General features: G+C 49.2%; 1 long non-coding RNA gene across 1 annotated transcript in view; it reads right to left on the bottom strand.

Moving 5' to 3' along the window:
- Positions 1-1041: 1041 nt before the first annotated feature.
- The window catches only part of LOC122552134, an 18557-nt gene continuing 13416 nt past the window's right edge, over positions 1042-6182 (bottom strand). The window contains exon 3 of the long non-coding RNA XR_006312315.1: positions 1042-1052. This is a non-coding gene — a long non-coding RNA (uncharacterized LOC122552134). The remainder of the gene's footprint in view (positions 1053-6182) is intronic.

The following is a 6182-nucleotide window of genomic DNA, read 5'->3' as shown; positions in this document are numbered from 1 at the left end:
GGCCATCTGGGTTGTACGGTTTTGGAATTGGTCCTCCTGGGAGCAAATGCGGCGGAGACGAAGGAATTGGGAATATGGGATGGCGTTTTTACAGGTGGCAGGGTGGGAGCAGGCGTAGTCTAGGTAGCTGTGGTAGTCGGTCGGTTTATAGCAAATGTCCGTGTCGATTCGGTCACCCGAGATAGAAATGGAAAGGTCTAGGAAGGGGCGGGAGGAGTCTGAGACGGTCCAGGTGAATTTGAGGTCGGGGTGGAAGCTGTTGGTAAAGTCGATGAACTGTTCAAACTCCGCGTGGGAGCACGAGGCAGCGCCGATACAGTCATCGATGTAGCGGAGGAAAAGGTGGGGGGTGGTGCCAGTGTAATTTGTGGCGGATATGGAAGTGTCACTTGGGGCCTTGGAGGGAAGTAACGCTAGAAGAACGCTTCAGAGAACACCTCTGGAACACCCGGACCAACCAACCCAACCACCCCGTAGCCCAACACTTTAACTCCCCCTCCCCATCCTCCAAGGACATGCATGTCCTTGGACTCCTCCATCGCCAGACCATGGCAACACGACGGTTTGAGGAAGAGCGCCTCATCTTCTGCCTGGGAACCCTCCAACCACAAGGGATGAACTCAGATTTCTCCAGTTTCCTCATTTCCTCTCCCCCCACCCTGTCTCAATCAAATCCCTCGAACTCAGCACTGCCTTCCTAACCTGCAATCATCTTCCTGACCTCTCCGCCCACACCCCACTCAGGCCTATTACCCTCACCTAGACCTCCCTCCACCTATTGCATTTCCAAAGCCCCTCCCAAAGTCCCTCCTCCCTACCTTTTATCTAAGCATGCTGGACACACTTTCCTCATTCCTGATGAAGGGCTTATGCCCAAAACGTCGATTCTCCTGTTCCTTAGATGCTGCCTGACCTGCTGCGCTTTTCCAGCAACACATTTTTATTTCTGTAGTACCCATTTTACAGTCGTAATCTGATTTGTCAACTTTTGCACAGATTTTGTCACAGTCCCGGATACACCGACAATATTTGTATCATGCCCAGTAGCCTTCCTGGACTTGCAAACTGTGTGAATGGAAAGCTAGCATTCATTGCTCTCCACAAGGTGTCACGCTCGAAATCCCCGACACACATCTTTCCATGCTTCAGGCTGCCTCTTCCAAATGCCCAGTGTCCTGTACGCCTTCAGAATACATCTGTGCCTGATCATATTCGCACTCATCTGAACGTGACCTCCTTGACCCCCTCCTTTCCCACTTGCCAACAGCCTTTCTATCCCCCACTACATCCTGCATCTGCTGAGTGGTATTGACAAGCTGCCTTTGCCAATTGAATTGCATTGCCTCAGCACACATTACAGTGTGATTGTGTACTTTCATCTCGCTCTGACATTCCCGCTGGCCCTGATCGGACTGCATTTTTGGGACGACAGGAGGTTGCAGCAGAAGTCCAGCTCAATGCATAGTAGACTGCACTGCTCTGCTACGATCTGGCTGAGATTCCGCATGTTCCTCCCATGGTCAAGAGCCCCTCGCTGCCCAACGACTAGTAATCTTTGACAGCACGGCTACAACAGCGACCACTGCAATTTGCTCCCATTGACCCTGCCAGTACTCCCTCAGTTCAGATTGCCTAACTAGCGCAGAATGAGTTCTGCGAGGGCTGTATTCTGACATCGTTGCTGGCCACCTTCAATAAACAGAGCCCAGCTACTGAATCCTTTTCCGAAGCACCCCAACTGCTAAGCAACTTTCTAGCCTCGGTGTGGACACAGAACTCAATCATGCAGGCCGAGTTCTATCTTCCCCATCATAAACCATAATGCTCAATCAGAGAAGTGTCCTCTCTCAGTAAGGCAATACAATCTATCACCGTCGGCAACAGTGGGAATCAAATCATTCATTGATTCTATCTTACAATATGGCGTGTTAGTGCCTACGACCAGCGCCTGCAATATCCCTGTGCTGCCTACACCAAAAACCACGAGGTCAGGAATGACCTCGTGGTTATTGCACTTCATTCATGACCAACGGGAAACCAATTCTGGCGTTGTTCTCTGCTCGCTGGTGGTCCCTGAAACTAATGTCATTCTCAATAGTATCCCTGCATCGGCCACTTGCCTCTCTGTTACCGTCGTCTTTTCAGCCTTTTTCTCCATGAAATTATCCCCTGAGAGCGAGGACCTTTTTCTCCTTTTCTTATGTCGCTGCCAGTGTACATGCATGCGGCTTGCCCAAAGGTATACCCCACTATGTATGGCTCTGCATACAACGGACGCGTGCAACTCCACTTTCCAAGCCAAAGCAAGCTCCCTCTGTGGGCTGACGATTTATTAGTGGTCTTTATCTCCACTGATTCATGCAGACAGGACACTGTTCTCTTATCTCATTGCCTGATTCAGGATGGACACAGAGTCTCCATGGACAAACTGCAACTCTGTCAGAAGAAAATACAATACCTTGGATATGAACTCACACACAGTATCAGAGCACTGTCTAAGGAGCAGGTGACAGCCATTACTAAGGTCTCCCCAAACGGATCCAGCTGCCAACTTTTCCGGGGATGATTCAATGTTGCAGGCACTGGATTCCTGATCACCGTGTCGTTGACGCACCCGTATGCAAGACTTCCTCACCAAAGTAGCCACCAAATGGGCGCTAATCACCTACGATGGAAGAGGCAGTCACAGACCTCAAATAACAGCTAATATCAGTTCGTGCTCTGGGGCTCGCTGACTAAACACAGCCATTTCACTGAGAAAGTGGGACATGTGTTCGCCATCTTCAGAAAGGTTCATGGGGATCTCTGGCGCCCGAGATCTTTATATAATTGCCACCAGTTGTAAAGGAAATAGAGGCCAGATTGAGAGCTGTGGAAACCACTGCGGTAGAGGTAGAGACGGCAAAACCAATTATGCTGGACTATCGATGCACTGTTTTGTTTCCCGATTTGCTCTCCCTGCTGTTTTCCACAGCATCAAATCAACATTTCATAGCCACTGGGCGAACAGGCTCCGAGGTCATCTTGCTCCCTTGAGCCAACCTCTCCCTTCAGAACGTCCCTGCTTTTAAACATTCATTCGAGTCACCCAGGAGCTCTGCAGGAAACAATGTTTGTGTGGACTGAGTGCAGCAATTTGTTACGCCGCGCCCTGAACTCTCTGAGACACCACGAGATAAGCCTAACATGTTCTTCTTCACAGATGGGCCTTTTTACAGAACCTCATGCCATCAGACACTGGCACAGTGCGCCATCTGCATACCCTGTGAGACTCTCCTGTCTGCTGCGCTACCGGATCAGACATCTACACAAGCTACGGAACTGTTCGCTCTTACCAGAACCTTTATTATCTCTGAAGACACCTCAATCAACATTTATTCGGACTCCAGATATACATTCGGAGTCGTCCACGACTTCCGCAATATCTGGAATCCAGAGGATTTATTACATCAGTAGGGAAGCTATTTCACCACAATCAGTTAATTGCTGAATGCAATCCTCCTACCCACAGTCGTGGCTGATATATAGTGTGCTGCTAACATCGCTGCCAGTGACTCCATCACTCGCGGAGATATCTCCGCTGACACAGCAGCTCCTGAAGCTATTTACAACTCGACTACAGTCGTAGTGCAGACCCGCAGGATATGGGAGGGTCCAGAATCACTTTGACGCCACTGACACTGTACGAGTCGCTAAACAGGCTGCTCCAACGGTGGACAAGGACAGTTGGATCCGCCGCGGGGCTTGGGAATCACCATTTCTACAATTACTGATGCACCCCGTAAGGCGGTCTTATCTGACCCAAGACCCACCTCCATGTACTAGATCTGGAAGCCCACAGCATTGACCACACAGCGAAGCGGGGGATGATACATTCGGACAGGTAATCTCGGTATGTGGTGGGATTTGCTGCCATGGCCCCAACCCTCCTGTCACGCGGTATGATTTGGCTCCAAATCATTGCAGGTTAGCCGAAAGCCAATTATGACCACCTACCTACTCCTGAGGGACCCTTCACCCACCTATAAGACATTTGTTTTAAAGAATAAACTCCTAAACAAGGTTTTAAATATATTTTGGTGAATACTGGTATATTACAAAAGAATGTGGAAGCATTCAACACGAAAGATGATGACGCGAGGACAGCGTGTAAATTTTGGACGAAAGGTGTTATTTCCATATTCAGAGTCCAGGCTAACATTTAAATTGACGAGTGGACCTGGGGATATCATCACACTCCATATCAGCCCCAGTTATCAGGTGAAACGGATGAATGGCATGCTTATAACTATCCTACTAACAGGAATCAGGTCTGGCCTGGCCAGATGCCTTGCTTTAGCCCTTTACACAATACGTGGCAAGTTAAACTGGAGCACGGGGCTCACGCCTTTCGAGGTTCTTATGGAAAGACCCCTGCCGACAGTGACCAGGCTCACAAAACTCCCCACAGGTACAGCGCTACTCCTGACCCAGGAGACCCTGCTGGATTTATTCAAGCCCTTAATAGGGCCATTAATCTTAACCATGATTTGGGAAAGGCAGCAGTGCCAACACTCCACCGTGAGTCACTTCATACTTTCCAACCTGGGCACTACATAATGATCAATTAACTGGAAAAAGATACTCTCATCGAATTGGAAAGGCCCATAACTTCTGTTTCTGACAACCCGGACAACTGTCAAACTGAATAGAAAACCAGCATGAGACCTGCTGCAAGCGAGCTCCACCGCAAACGGCAACAAACAGGAAACACAGCAAAAATCAGCTCCGCTCCCAGAGGAAATTTCTAGCTGACCGCTGCAATCCTAATAGTTTCTCTCCTCACCCTGATCATCCTGCCACGGGATGATTGGAAGCAGGTCATGTAGTGAGAAATTTTAAGTGTTCAAGAGTTATGGGTCAAGCCGGTTAGATGTTGTGTTTGCGCTTATGCCTCCATGCACTCCCAAGAGTAAATTCCCCTGAAACCCATCCCCTTAAAGGAATCAGAAATCAATGGCGGCTGGAACGCGACAAGTCCCCGAAGTAAACTCTCTCAGCTTGTCACCGGGAATAGGAAGTTACGGGTGTAAATGTTTGGCCCACTGGAAACCCGCAGGGTACCCATTAAAAAAGTTTCGGGATGGTTCTCCGCTTAGGCAATCTTTCCAACGATCCCCCGGCACTACCCCTCACAGACTGGACCAGATAGCGCAAACCCCTGTAATCTATCAGGCTCAAAAACAGCCATCCAATCAGATGGAATGCCGGCTGGCGCCAGTGCATGAACTCGTTGCTCCTCATCCCCGCAGCAATTTGGTCCACAGCAGAAGACAGTTTACTGATCCTTCACATCCTCAACGTTACCAGCCAAAACACCCTTCACCAAAACCTAGAGAGAGTTCCAGACCGACCACTTGAGAATCTATCGTTGTTCCTATGCTATTTGTGGCCACAAAGCCTACCTTTCATTATCCTGACCCAGGAGCTGTTATGTTGCATATGCGGTGCAGTCCCATTTGCATATCATTCCCAGTATTTCCCTTTACGACGCCACAATATCACAGGAAGCGGATCCTCACCAATCTTGACCACTGTTCTCTCTGTCCTTTTACCCAAATATGCAACCACTCGATTCAAAATAAAAACTTATCAGCTGGCCCCCACCTTGGAGGAGGTAGCCAATGACCAGCTGAATGCCAAAACTGTTGGCATCCCCAATGTGACCCTGCAAAACTGGATGATCCAGGATTATCTGCTGTTCGAGAAAGTGAGCGCATGCACCCTCATCGTTTCCGATTGCTGCACTTACATACCGAACCCCAGTGAGGACATAAGTAACCCAGCCTGGCATATCCAATGCGCTACCACTGTACTGCTCAACCAAAAACCGAAATGGGACCTATGGAACTGGGCAAGAACTGTGACAGCCTGGGGCACAGCCTTGCTACAGGGATTCATATTCGTCAATACGATCATGGTCGATATCGCACTTCTAGCATGGCTATTAAAATGTGTTTAAATCGCCAGCGTTTGTGCTTCAAGGTGCTACCCCCGTCCCCTTACCATGCATCAATGAAGGCCCACTCGAACAATAACTTTGCAACCGACACGGAATAGGTAGCTTTGGACTGGGACTCCAAATATACCCAACTGATGCTAGCCCGACCGCGTCAGATAACCCCCTGGTTCTTGCGACACAC

The sequence above is a fragment of the Chiloscyllium plagiosum genome, chromosome 8 (assembly GCF_004010195.1).
Source record: "Chiloscyllium plagiosum isolate BGI_BamShark_2017 chromosome 8, ASM401019v2, whole genome shotgun sequence".
NCBI lineage: Eukaryota > Metazoa > Chordata > Chondrichthyes > Orectolobiformes > Hemiscylliidae > Chiloscyllium > Chiloscyllium plagiosum.
The sequence above is the reverse complement of the archived record's forward strand: the minus strand, read 5'-3'. Positions and strand labels throughout refer to the sequence as shown.